Source organism: Monodon monoceros, unplaced genomic scaffold, assembly GCF_005190385.1.
Source record: "Monodon monoceros isolate NGI ecotype Baffin Bay Population unplaced genomic scaffold, NGI_Narwhal_1 Super_Scaffold_12, whole genome shotgun sequence".
NCBI classification, from domain to species: Eukaryota; Metazoa; Chordata; class Mammalia; order Artiodactyla; family Monodontidae; genus Monodon; species Monodon monoceros.
In genome coordinates this window covers 81709564-81723374 of record NW_021703768.1, presented here as the reverse complement: position 1 = coordinate 81723374, position 13811 = coordinate 81709564, and the positions used below count along the sequence as shown (strand labels likewise).

General features: G+C 35.2%; 1 long non-coding RNA gene across 1 annotated transcript in view; it reads left to right on the top strand.

The window, feature by feature from the left end:
- Positions 1–12397, top strand: part of LOC114891939 — a 53878-nt gene extending 41481 nt beyond the window's left edge. Inside the window, exon 3 of the long non-coding RNA XR_003792641.1 lies at positions 12010–12397. This is a non-coding gene — a long non-coding RNA (uncharacterized LOC114891939). The remainder of the gene's footprint in view (positions 1–12009) is intronic.
- Positions 12398–13811: the final 1414 nt, after the last annotated feature.

The following is a 13811-nucleotide window of genomic DNA, read 5'->3' as shown; positions in this document are numbered from 1 at the left end:
CCTACATCCTACAGTAGGTCTACAAAATACAAAAGGCTACATCCTACAGTAGGTCTACAAAATACAAAAGGCTACATCCTACATACCTGGACTTCAGTTTTCCAGAACTACTGCATATGATTAATTATCCCTAAGTCAACTGTTAAAATTATATATATATATATATATATATATATATATATATATATTTTAAAAACAACAGAAACATACCACTTTGTCTAGTGAAGGTATTTATCTTTAGTGTCCGTGTAAGCAATGAATGTTCTTCTTTGAGAAACTGGCCTATCTTCATATTTTGGAATCTATGCCTCAAAGAACCAGTTGTGTTTCCTCTGGCTTTACTATTATAGACAGTGTACTGCCAAATTAGAGGCTCAATGTTAGCTACTGTACTCCAGGGCATGCATTTTTGTAACTCTTAAATTTATTCTGTTGTCTCTACCCTTATTTACCTTTGCCACAAATTCTTTACTTTTTTGATAAGCATTTTGTTGTAGTACGTATTTTTATAAGTTGCCCTAAATCATTTCCAAAAGCACTGAGTGTACAAGTACAGATGAATAAATAAATAATAATAGTGACTGAGGCAGCACATAAATCGTTTTGTCTATTTCATATATTTTTTTCACATGGTCCACAGTTTTAAATTGCTTTCAGAAATGGCTTCTTTAATAACATACTTTTGGGGGGAAACGGGGGAGTGCGATGAATTTTGGGAGATTGGGATTGACATATATATGCTACTATGTATAAAATAGATAACTAATGAGAACCTACTGTATAGCACAGGGAACTCTACTCAGTGCTCTGTGGTGACCTAAATGGGAAGGAAATCCAAAAAAGAGGGCATATATGTATATGTATAGCTGATTCACTTTGATGTACTGCAGAAACTAACACAACATTGTAAAACAACTATACTCCAAAAAAATTAATTAAAAAACCACATACTTTTGTAGTTTTTGTTGTAAATATTTATTATTAAAGTTTAAAACCTACTAATGTATCCTTAATAAAGTAAGAAGAGCCAAGGGGCCAACAATGAAAAATGAATCCAAAGTATTTTAACCTGAATGGTAAAGGAGGGAAGCTCTTTTTTCTGCCTTAAGGTATAAAAACATATTTTAGGCATCATTGCTTTAGGTAGATGTACTATTTTGCAGTCACTTGTTCAAAAGATCTAACAAAATTGAGTATATTTTCAGAAAATGTCTACTCTGTCTTCTTCTTATAAACATGAGTTTCTGCTTTGGGATGTATTTTAGTGCACACTAGTGTACTTTTGTGTGTGTGTGTGTGTAGTGTGTGTGTGTGTATAACTAAGCTTTGTCTTTTAGTAAAATTGAAGTTATTTATATAGTCCCTGTTTTGCTTTCTTTTAGTTTTAAACTTGCATTTGTAAAAAGTTAGCAATACATATTGCTTCTTTGTTGCTGTTTGTCAAAAATGGGTTGCTGACTACTGTATTATTGTATTGTGGTAGGGTGTACTGATGAATGGAAAACGAGTAAAAAAGGGAATTGATTTTTATTCTTATGTCCTGAGTAGGACTCCCCAGTCTACAATGCCATCTATAGAATTATCATTTGAATGTACATTTAGTGGATAAGGTAAAAGCCCAAGCCTAAGACACAGCATATCTAATAAGCAAACCCTAAAGATCAGCTGTAAAACATTTCTTCCCAGCTACATATTAATTGTGCTATAATGGAAACACTGAGGGTTAGCTTAGAGAAAAGAATGGGAAATCCTATTCCCATTATATAAAACTTTACCAGTGACAGGTTAGGTAAAAATTTTAAAGCAGCATAAAATGCATGTGTTTTAACCTCAACAAAAGGTACTATAATTCTCCTCTTTGAGTAGTCTGTATGCCCAAGCATGTGCCATGTCCTCAGATAAGCTGAAGAGGTTTCCCTCATCATATATCTTATCCCAGTGTAGGCCTAGGCTAAGTTCTGTGCCTGATACATGGTAAGTGCTCAGTAAATACTTATAATATTGAATATTTGACACTGTTAGGAAAAAGAAAGGCCATGCACAGTGAGCGTGTGACTCAGAAACAGCTGTCTGGGAAGAAAAATGAAGTGCCCAGGTTGCCAAAAACCAAGTCTGCTGCAATAAAAGGAAATGTCTGTGTGGTAGCTCCTAGTCAAAGAGCTGATATGCATTGCTCCCTTTCACAGCGTGGCTGATTTAGCACTGTGCTACAAGATGTGGTCATTGCTCTACTCAGCTTTTCCTAGAAACATCAGAGCTTGGCTGACCCTTATAGAAGGAAAAGGAAATGTGAACATCACTTCCTTCACAAGTTTGCAGTGAACTGCTAAAGTATAAAGACTTCACTCTTAATACACAAAAAGAAAAATTTGCGATAGTTTTTTTAAGGACTGCTAACATAGCCCGAGGGACAGACTCTACAAGTAGTCATCAAGTAGGCAGGGAAAAGTGGAACAAGGACACTTAAGACTGAAGACTTCAGTTAGTTTGAGAGTGAATATTTGAAGGAGGAGCTACTAGGAGCTACATTCTTTCTACCTTAGGAGAAACTAGGTGTTATTGTGTAAAGTAGTCTCTAAAATAAAATAAGAACTATAGAAGTATACATTTAGGGATATGGAATCAAATCAAAGAAGGTAAAGTATGCTTCTAGGTTCTTCTACTAACCCTCTTTGAGAGTGTTTGGCAATTAATCCCTTTGATTAATTTCTTCATGTCTCTGAATTACTACTTTACCTGTCAGGATTTAGCCTGAGAAGTAGAATCACTATGAGTGATGTAGAATAGAGATTTATTATAGAGGCTTTCACTTCACACAGTTGTTCCTAGTGCAGAAGTCTGTACAAGGCTGTTGCCTCTGCATCTTGTACCAGGTCTCAAGTCTCAAAAGGTCAGGTTAGTCCAACAGTCTGAGAGAAAAGCTGAATGTGTAGTAGGGAAGAACTGAGAAATTTGGAACCTAAGAGGGCAAACTGCAGCCCATGAGCCCAAATGGAGACCCAGATCTGTCTTTTATTGCTTCCAAATCTATAATGCATGTAACCTGTAAGATAAGCTGGTGCCATTTGCCATAGAACTGAATACAAATCTTAAAGTTCTTGGTTAGCCTGAAGTTCTTCAATAATAGCATTTTATCAGCTTACTTCCACCCTCCCCACACACACTCTTCAACTCTCTACAGAGCATTAAAAAATGCCCTAAAAGATTTTTTAAAAGGCTACTAAATCTTCATCTGAAATTGATCTACAATTATCTGCAAGAAGCAGAATCCTTTCTGAGGGTACATTCAGACTAAATTGGTTTCCCAAGAGGATGATTATCAATACAATGAAATGGAATCTTTCTCTTGCATTTTTAGGATCTATGTGCAGCAGTGGTAACATTAAAAAAGAAGGGTCACTGGTCATATGAAAAAGATGACTCTCCCCATCCCTGCTCCTTCAGAATTTGTGCTATATTTTCTAGCTATTTCTACAAAGGCCATGTCTACCAGATTAATCTCTGACAAATGAAGACCATCCATTCATAGTCATCTGGAAGACCTGTGTTGCACTACTATGCTGTTCAGGAATTTAGTGCCAGCTAACACAATGACTGGTTGACCAATGTAGTTTTGATGTGTACAGTAGTAATACGGTTTTTATTCTCCCTCTAAGGAGGAATGTTGGAGTCTGGCTCTTTAAAAATAACCAGTTTAGAATGAAGCAGCCATATGGTTGATTACAATGATGCTTTTCATTTTAGTTCAGTTTTGATTAAGTTAGAATCTGATACTGTAAGTGCTCCCATATAACAACAGAACAAAGTTTAGGCATTTCAGTCTTAGCATTTCATGTTTGTATATAAATGTTGAAATTCTAAAGATAATATGAAGGATCAAGCATTATATACATTTAAAATTCTTGATATTTAAAAAGTTTTTCATATTTACATAATTCCTTACTGTAGTACTTAAGTTTTTCATATTTATATAATGCCTTACTATACTATTTACTCCAAAATGATTTGAAGTTTAGTGAGAAATTGAGGAAAAGAAATTAACATGTAAATATTATTCCTTAAGAAAGGAAGTTATAAGACAGTTTATCTAATGCAGGTGAAACTGGAATTAAGCAATATATATCTAGATGTTCACATTTTTAGGTTCAGTTCACATTAATAAGGACATTAAATAAAGAGATTCTTTGGTCACATAAAAGAGCTGATTTTCACTCTCCTTTCTTGCTAAGAACCAATGTTGTCTTTCGTAGTAATTTATTGTCTTTTCTTTGGTAATGTCTTCTCATAATATAAGAGGTGTAGAAATCAAAAAGAAGGGGGAAATCAAAGGAATATGAGATCTATGTACATTGCTGCAATGATTTTTAATTTGTTCAGATGTTTTTGTATGAAGCTTGCAAAAAACATTTTTCTAAATCATGAATGCCAGAATAAAGTGCATCAACTTGCTACAGTTGTTTTAGATAGAAAAAGTTGTTATCATTAATTTTAAAGTTTGTATTGAAAAGTTGACTTTTGAAAGCCATTGAATTATGTGCAAATCTTGAAATATAAATGTTATACTATTTTTGTGAGTGTCATAATATCACAATATTATGCCCATAGGTCTATCACATAGTATCAGGTGTTGATGTTGAATTACTCACTATATAATTTCATTTTTAGATATTGAACATAATTTAATTTTCTAATTAGTATTTTTTTAAAGAAGTATAATCTTTTATTTTTATTATTATTATTTTTTACATCTTTATTGGAGTATAATTGCTTTACAATGGTGTGTTAGTTTCTGCTTTATAACAAAGTGAATCAGTTATACATATACATATGTTCCCACATCTCTTCCCTCTTGCGTCTCCCTCCCTCCCACCCTCCCTATCCCATCCCTCCAGGTGGTCACAAAGCACCGAGCTGATCTCCCTGTGCCATGCGGCTGCTTCCCACTAGCTATCTACCTTACATTTGGTAGTGTATATATGTCCATGCCTCTCTCTCACTTTGTCACAGCTTACCCTTCCCCCTCCCCATATCCTCAAGTCCATTCTCTAGCAGGTGTGTGTCTTTATTCCTGTCTTACCCCTAGGTTCTTCATGACATTTTTTTTTCTTAAATTCCATATATATGTGTTAGCATACGGTAGATCTCTAAAAAATACAAACACATGGAGGCTAAATAATACACTTCTTAATAATGAAGTGATCACTGAAGAAATCAAAGAGGAAATAAAAAAATACCTAGAAACAGATGACAATGGAGACACGACGACCCAAAACCTATGGGATGCGGCAAAAGCAGTTCTAAGAGGGAAGTTTATAGCAATACAAGCCTACCTTAAGAAACAGGAAACATCTCGAATAAACAACCTAACCTTGCACCTAAAGCAATTAGAGAAAGAAGAACAAAAAAAAACCCCAAAGTTAGCAGAAGGAAAGAAATCATAAAAATAAGATCAGAAATAAATGAAAAAGAAATGAAGGAAACGATAGCAAAGATTAATAAAACTAAAAGCTGGTTATTTGAGAAGATAAAATTGATAAACCATTAGCCAGACTCATCAATAAAAAAAGGGAGAAGACCCTAATTAGTATTTTTATATGAAGCAGAAAAAAATATGAGGGGATTAAGAAAAATTTGAAGAGTTTTCAGTTACATTTAGAAAAATTTTCCCTGAAAGCTTTTCAGTAACTTTGGTACTCCAGATATCAGGTTTGTCAGTTATGTTTGACTCTGGAGGTTTATTTGAGGAGCCTGTAGAGAATGGTAACCTTGACCCTCCCTGGGAAGCCCTAGTCTGTCAGGCAACCAGTTAGCCTTAGCCTGTAAGTCAGTCAATCAGCTAGTCAGTCAACCAGTTAATTTACATTTACTTGTTACAAGGTAGAACATTTTGGAACCTAAAAGAGAGCACAAACCATTCTGGGATACTGCACAATCTTAGGCAAAACAGTAGGCTATACTGTACACAGCACTAGGTCCAAAACTTAGTTCAGCAGGCAATCCATTTTATGATTTTTATCACGTCTAGTTTTTGATCCATGGACTGTTTAATTAGCATGTTGGCCTAAATAGCTCCTGTACCTTATAATTCTAGAATTCTATGATTTTTTCTTTATTTGTATCAATCCATAGAATAGTAATTCCCAACAATTTCCCACAGCTTTCCAGTGTACTATGAGCTCTTTTCATTGCAACAACTCAAACTGATATTGAATATCATTTCATTTTGTTAAGTCAACTTTACAAACTGTTTTTAGTGATGTCCATCAAGTAGATCATTAAGTCGAATGGTTGGTGGTATAGAATTGGGAACAACTTGCTACAAATTAAAAGTAACCTAGGATAATATTAATACAGTGCTAAAGAAAGGTAATTTCCTTAAGAGGGTGGGTATTAGCCCTGTCATATTAAGATAGTAAACAATTATTAGAACAGCAGCACAATGCTATGTGTGAAAATGTGCATGGTAGAATAACTGAATGGTTTTCTAAATAGATACTATGACAACTTGTTATACTTTAGTAGTGATTACTTTATAATTATAATTGCCTTTCAAAAAATGTTGTATTGGGTCTTTTAAACTTTACCAAATAATTCAGGTGTTCGTAGGGGTTTTTACAAATATAAGAATTTTAAGATTTACTATAGAAAGTTGGATAATGGAGCTGATACATAGTAAATACACCTCAAATTAGATGGAACTCTCTGAATCCAGTCTTAAAATTAAAAAAAACGTATCTAGAGACAGACCACTTTAAGTCCTCTCTGGCTTAGTGCAGGATGCTTTTCTGAATTTACTGTAAATAGGAATTGTATAAAAAGAAAGGCATGTGTCTACATTTTGTTATGGTACTTAACTTTGAGGAATGTATACTCCAAATTGCTTTGGTGAATAAATACTCAACTTGCAGTCATATTCAAATTTTGAGATTATTTTCTTGATAATTAAATATTTTCCTAACTTAAAAAATTCTTAAAACCAGAACTATTGTTTTTAAAAACATGTGAAGTTAATAATAAGTATGAAAAAATACCTTGGCTCAGAAATGGAAAAATGAAAAGCATGGATCAAATTGCCTAGCACTTCTTTGTTAGTTTGACATGAGGCCAGAAGCAAGAGTTTATAGTAAACGTTGTTTTTAAAATGCACCCTTTACTGATATTTGATATTTTCCCCAAGCAAACTAAGATGTGAAATTTAATAATCCTTTATGACAATTTTATAAAAATGGACTGCCATGCTCATCATGATGACGAGCCGCTTCATCTGCCGCCTCCAGACATTCGCTGTAAGTTATTGATACAGGGTTCACAGCCTCTATCCATCAGATCTTTGACTGCATCTGTGTCATTAACCTTTGGGTTGATCTGAGAGTGGCATCACCCAACTAACTGGCTGTCATGTCAGCTTGGCAGCTGGGCTTCACATGTTCTCTTTCACTTTGTCTTCCAAGAGCATCTGAACAGATAGGGACAAAGTGATGTAGCCAATTAATTACCTTGTGATTTCTAGATTGTCCAGCTTTTCTCCCGAGATAATGTCAGGAGGAAATAAAATCTAAAATATATGAGTACTTGATGCACTAGAAATATGAGTCAAAAGTCTTTGTGCCGTAGAGACCCAGGTTCTGATTTCAGCTCCAAATCTATGTGACTTTTTGTAAGTTACTTAACTTCTCTGGGCCTCATTGGAAATTATTTAGAGGCAGAGACAGTGAATTTTCCTCCAGGATTTATTCTCCTTGTATTAGTTTATAGATAAGTCCTACCTGTTGGGGACAGATCTATCTTTTGGAAGTGTTAAGGACAAAAGGGTATAAAATAAATAAATGAATATGTTGCTAGCTTCCCCTCCCTCAGAGTCTTGGAAGAAGCATATGGGCTCTGAAAGTTATACCACCCTAACTTCACAGTAAATCTGCCTTGACCAATTCTGCCACATACACATAGGTTTTAGTAGGGCTTCTGCTCTCCTAGCTAGAGACATTTCTTAACCTGCCTTATTCTTGAGTGAGATCATCTGACTCAGCTCTGGCTCACAGGAGAACACAAATGTTACATGCAACTTTCAGATTCTGTTCTTAAAATAACCCACTTACACCACCCCTTACCCCCTTTTTTTTCTTTTTCCACTGGCTGGAGAAAGCAGTACCAGAGCAATAGTTGGGCTTGGGAAATGGCACCATCTTGGACTCAAGAGATGGAAGCTCTACCTTGAATCTGGCAGAACCCTCTTGGGATAACACATTCTGGATCACCCTATATATCTAAGTATTCTTTAAAAAAGAAATAAACCTGTATCTTTTTTTTTAAAGTCAACGTATATTTGGGTCTCTTTGCTAAAGTAGCTTAGTTTAAATCCTAATAAATATAAACACCTACATTCTGGTATTTTTATGAGGGTTAAATTATATAAGCCATGTAGAATGCTTGCATGTGGTACTGTGCAAACACTCTCTTTGCAGATGGAATTTTTAAATTATCTAGTATTGTTTGGACAGACAAGTAATCCTAAAATCAATAGAGAAGTTAAACCTCAGTGTTAATGGTTTTAAAAATCTCTATTTCTTTATCTTAGTAATAAATGTTTCACTGGTTTAGCATTTACAGGGCAAAGGTACTGCCCAGTATCATCCCATCCCATCTTCATATTTATTATCCTTTATGGATATTTTGATGAGTTTATAATGTATATAATAAAGTTTATAGGACATGTAGTAGGTGCTCAACACATGTTAAAATAGTCTACTTCTTCCCTTTCATCACATTCTACATTAGATATAAAACATAATGGCTTTCAAGCTCACAAATATTCACCCATTAGCCTTCGTATTCGTTTGAGGAACTGCACCTTCTCCCCACATTCTAACAATATGATAAAAGGGAACTGTTGGGATCTTGCCTCTTTCTTCATAGCCCTTAATGGACTTGTGAATATTTCCCTAGGATTTCTAAAATATTGGTAAGAGAGAGGCACTCTTTCCTGTGGTTCTGCTATTTTAGAAATGTGAAAATTAAAGCTTTCTGTAGTTTTGTCTGCTGTCATACAGCAATAGTTGTGGTAATAATTGATTTACTTGTTCTAAATGCACAAGACAAGTTTCACTCTAGCTTTTCTTGTAATTCGAGTCCATGAAACAAAATATTTCTCCTTGATTAAGGTGAATTAAGGTGGGTTTCTTTCACTTGCTGTGAAAATAATCCCTGAATAATGAGGAGCCTCTTTGCTTCAGTGCAGTGTCTCCCATGGGCTGTTGCTGGAACAAAGATCACTATGCCTGAATTCTCTGCCAGATTAAGTCGGCAAGTGCCCTGCCTTATACAAAGAGAGTTGTTCTCTAGGACACAATCCTACCCTCAAGGGGTTTACCATAGAGAAGAAATGATATGAACAAAATAAGTAGCTATATAACAATACAAGCTTTAAGTAACTGTGAAAAGCAATAATAAAAAGAGATATGACAATGTAGTGCAGTGTTCATCACAAATATAATTTCCTGTGGAACTTGAGGTTCAGGGCAATAAGCAAAGCAAAGCATATCATAAATCATTAAGAGAATATTTGTTTAAAACTTCTGTGGGATAGTACCTGCAGGCTATGCCTTCCCTTTTTCTGCAGCCTGAATAAGGTAAATAGAATTAGGTCAGCAGCCAAGTAACAGAGCAGGACCCTATGGGGTCTTCCCGGGATAGGCCCTTCCCCCATATCCTCTGCTTTAGCTCCTCTCTGTTACCTAGATAACAGTATTTCCTGAGTTGTTTTACAGATGTGAAAATCCCCCACCAAATGGAAGATGTTAACTACTTGATGACCAGGTGCATATAGCCCCAGGCCTCCTGGAGCCTAAGGACTGATACCCTTAACCCCGTGACACAGATGGCCCTGCAATAAACCTTTCTCTGCTCCAAACAAGGACGTTTTGGTTTGTTTGGCCTCACTGTGTGTCAGGCACATGAACTTGTGCTAACAGCAAAACCATAAAATCTGAAAAGATATGAAGCCTCTAAAGGCTTTTCTCCTGCACTCCCCACCACCCTCATCACTCCTCCCCTCCCTGAGTATACTGCCTTCTTTAGCTCTCCCTTAAGAGCTAAGCTCTCTCCTTTTCCTTGCAGAAAAGGCTGCGCAAGTCTACGTACTGGCCCAGCAGGATGTAGCACTATGTGCATCCCCAGAAGCATAAAGGTTCTAGAGTTTATTGAATTAACTGTGCTGCGTAGTATTCAGTGAAATATAATTAAGCCTCACATTTTCTGTAACTCCTTGGTTGTAGTTTTTATTTATCGTTCCAGGCCTTACTGGGAGTGCTGGGGAAATTCTCCTGAACCACAATACATTTGCCTGGGTATTTGTTTGCATACCTGCTCAAAGCCTTTCCACAAGTTCTGAATGTTTTTCCTATATGTCAGCTGCTCACCGAGTTTCCCTCATGGGTCACATCTGTAACACCCACTTCTTTTATTCTCTTATAAATGAACTGGTCATCCAAACCACGTTATCGACTGACTTAGAATGTTTATCACCATGATCACGTTAATTTGCTAACCTCAGGGATTAAGCTGTCTTGACTATTAACAGTGGTTTGAAAAAGCAAGAATTTGCCACTTCCTTTGGTTGATACTATGTAGACTGCTTGCCATATGGCCTGGGCACACATGACCTAGTTAAGAGAGGCAGAGCTACGTGTTGGCAAAAGAATCGGAGGCCTTGGAGCAGGAACTATATACTTAGACTGACATGGGTTTAAGCTAGGCCCTACCACTTAGTAGCTGTATCACCCTAATCAAGTTACTTACTATCTTTAATTTCTTTAAGTTTCACCAGTTGTAAGACTAGCAAACACAACTTACAGACTTGTGGAACTTAGGAATGACAACATTCATAAAATATTTACCAGGTCTATAGTGAGCACTCAGTAGTAACCATTAGCTGTGATTGAGATGACAGTGAATATGAATAAGCAACAAGTAAATGCATAAATATGATTCTGTGATACTTTTTATATTGTAAAATTAATTTAGCAAATTAAAGGAACTATTTGGGGGCTTAGTTTGAAAGCTTAGTATTCCTCTAAAGAAAAAAAAAATGAGGACAAGATTCATCCTTAGATAATTTTAAACTAAAGTTATTCTAAAATTTAATCCAATAAACAATTACTGGGTTTGGAATAAAGTCATTCTAAAATTTAATCCAGTAAACAGTTATTGGGTGTTGTCTGTGCCAGGAAATATGCAAGCATCAGTAATACAAAATTAAGTATAGTTTAGTGATATAAGCATACTGATTGAGCATGTACATGAGATAACCTGAATGTAAAAGTGAAACAGATAATTGTTCAGACATGAAATAAGTGTGTGATATTTTCTAGTCTGCATAACTGTTTATTTCATTTATACCTCCATATTTTACTAGTTGTGGTTTTTCAACATATAATTGAACTTCTACAGTAGGAAAGGAGAAGCATTTTAATTTCCATCAAGATTTAGTATATGTATTTTTCACTGCAACATCCATGCTCTTACTATTAAACTAGGATAAATCATGTGTAGAATTTATTGTTTGATCATGATTGTTTACCTATGCAAAATAAAAATTGGAAGAAATTTACTTGTGTATAGATAATTAATCTTGCTCAATTGTCTAAAAATAACATCTATATGGATAACTGATTATGGTACTTTCGTTCCTCACTTATTTTCTCATCCTATAAATTTTTATCTTCAACTATTCAGTTATTGGGAGATAACATTTTGTGATTTTAAAAAGGCAGCTAATTTTATGTAAATGTTTTGGTTCTTGATATGTAAAGATGTACAAATACAAAATAAAAGGTTTGATTCTCCCTGTGAAAAATAAGGGAAGAGATGTCCTGCCCTCCGTTTTCTTAGATATTTGCTTTAGAAAATTTATAATTATAAATACTTTCTCAGTCTCTTTGAAATGTATGTAAACCTTTTTAAAGTTAAATAAGTCTTTTGTCAGTTTTACAATTCTGGAATATCTTTCTGTAGGACCTAGGAACCATACCTTTGAAATATAATCATCAAGGAAGGTAGCACCCATATTTCCCAGTTTCTGTGAGAGCCCAACCATGACCAAGTTGCAAAACTACCACCTGTCATAGAGGTAAGAATTTAATTTGCCTTTGGGTAAATCCAGTTAACGAATATAATGGATCATCTCAGGTGAATTTAGAATGAACTATGTGTGACAATGGTGCTGTCAAGTCCTCTTACTTGAACAATAGTTATTGTTTACCTTGGGAGCATGTATGGAATGGGTTGTGTCTGCTTGGCTGTATAAAAGGGTGAGATTTCTTTCTGCCTTTGAAATCTCTTAGTGAGTTACCTGTAAGGCTCATCGTGTTCTGGCTTAATACTCATTCAAAAATAAAATTATTTTCTCTCACTTCTGCCTTCGTGAAGCCATTTTTCTGGCTCAGCAGAGTTTTTAAAAATTATATTTTCCCAACAAAGGTGAACACAAATATTCACTCATTAAACCATTCACAGTTTTTAAAATGTTATTTAAGCACTGCTCAACAACTATTTAAAAATAAATAAAAATCTGTATACATGCACATATGTATTAAGTTGAATCATTTGATAATGTTTTGCAAGTGAAAAACAGTAGAATATCAGCAGTTTCATGTGTTATAACCTCAATTATATGCATTTAGAGAAATGTGTGGAAGAATCTACAGCTAACTGTTAATATCAGCTAATTAGTTGGGGAGAGATTATTACATTTTCTTTTATGTATCTATCCTCATATTTTTTGACTTATTGCAATAAGTTTGTATTATTGTTTTTCTTGGTTTACAAAGTAAATTGATTTTTAAAAAGATGCTAATTGCACTTGCAACATAAGCGTCATTAATCAAGGCAGGGACAATTCCCCTTTTACATTTTCTTTTAATGTCCAGCTCCTAATGTAGTGCTACATAAATATTTGTGAAAGGAAAAAAAATGAAAAACAATGTGTGAATGAATGAATGACCATAGCCAGAGAAGATTTTTGAGGGAATAGTGAAGACTTAAATAAGCTATACTGAAATCGTTGACAGGTGTTTGGGGGTAAAAAACAAAAAAAAACAGAGGCCGTATATAAATAAATACCTTTTTGGAAAAGTTTGGCCAATAATAGACTCGGTAAAGTGACTTACATTGTTCAAAAGAGAGCCTTTGGTGGTTGTGAGTTCTCAGAGCATATTTGCATGCTTATTAACATCATTGTTGGTGGCAAAGAGGTTGAAGATAGAGAAGGAGACAGGATAACTAAAAGCTAGAGATCACTGAGAAAGCAGGAGGAGGTACTGGTCTTAATTTGGTTCATACAGAGTTCTTCCATTATTCCAAAAAAGAAGAAAAGGTCGCAGAGGCAGGTCTATTTGTGCATCTGTTGGAAGATTAGGAGGATCTTGGCTGATGATGACTTTTCTGTCTCTGCGAGGCCTGGAAATGTGATATGATGCATCTGTTTTTCATGTTGCAATTGCTCTTTCTGAGTCCAATATCTGTACAAACAGAAGTGGTACCTTACATGCTTTCAAAGCTACAAGTTTTAGTGGTCATATGCATGCCCAGCTACTAATTCTGAAGAATGGTCATTGTGCCTGAGTGCCTAGGACAGATGGTTTTTCATCTTTAGTTACATATTGCCAAATAAACTCTCCCCCTATGGACAACCCTGGAGTTGATCACAGATCATCAGCCCATTTTCTCCTTTCCTCTTGGTGAGTTCCCATTTGGGGTCCTTGGTTCCTTTCTTCAGTCAGGACCACCAAAGAACTTGAAAAGAAGGGAATGAATTC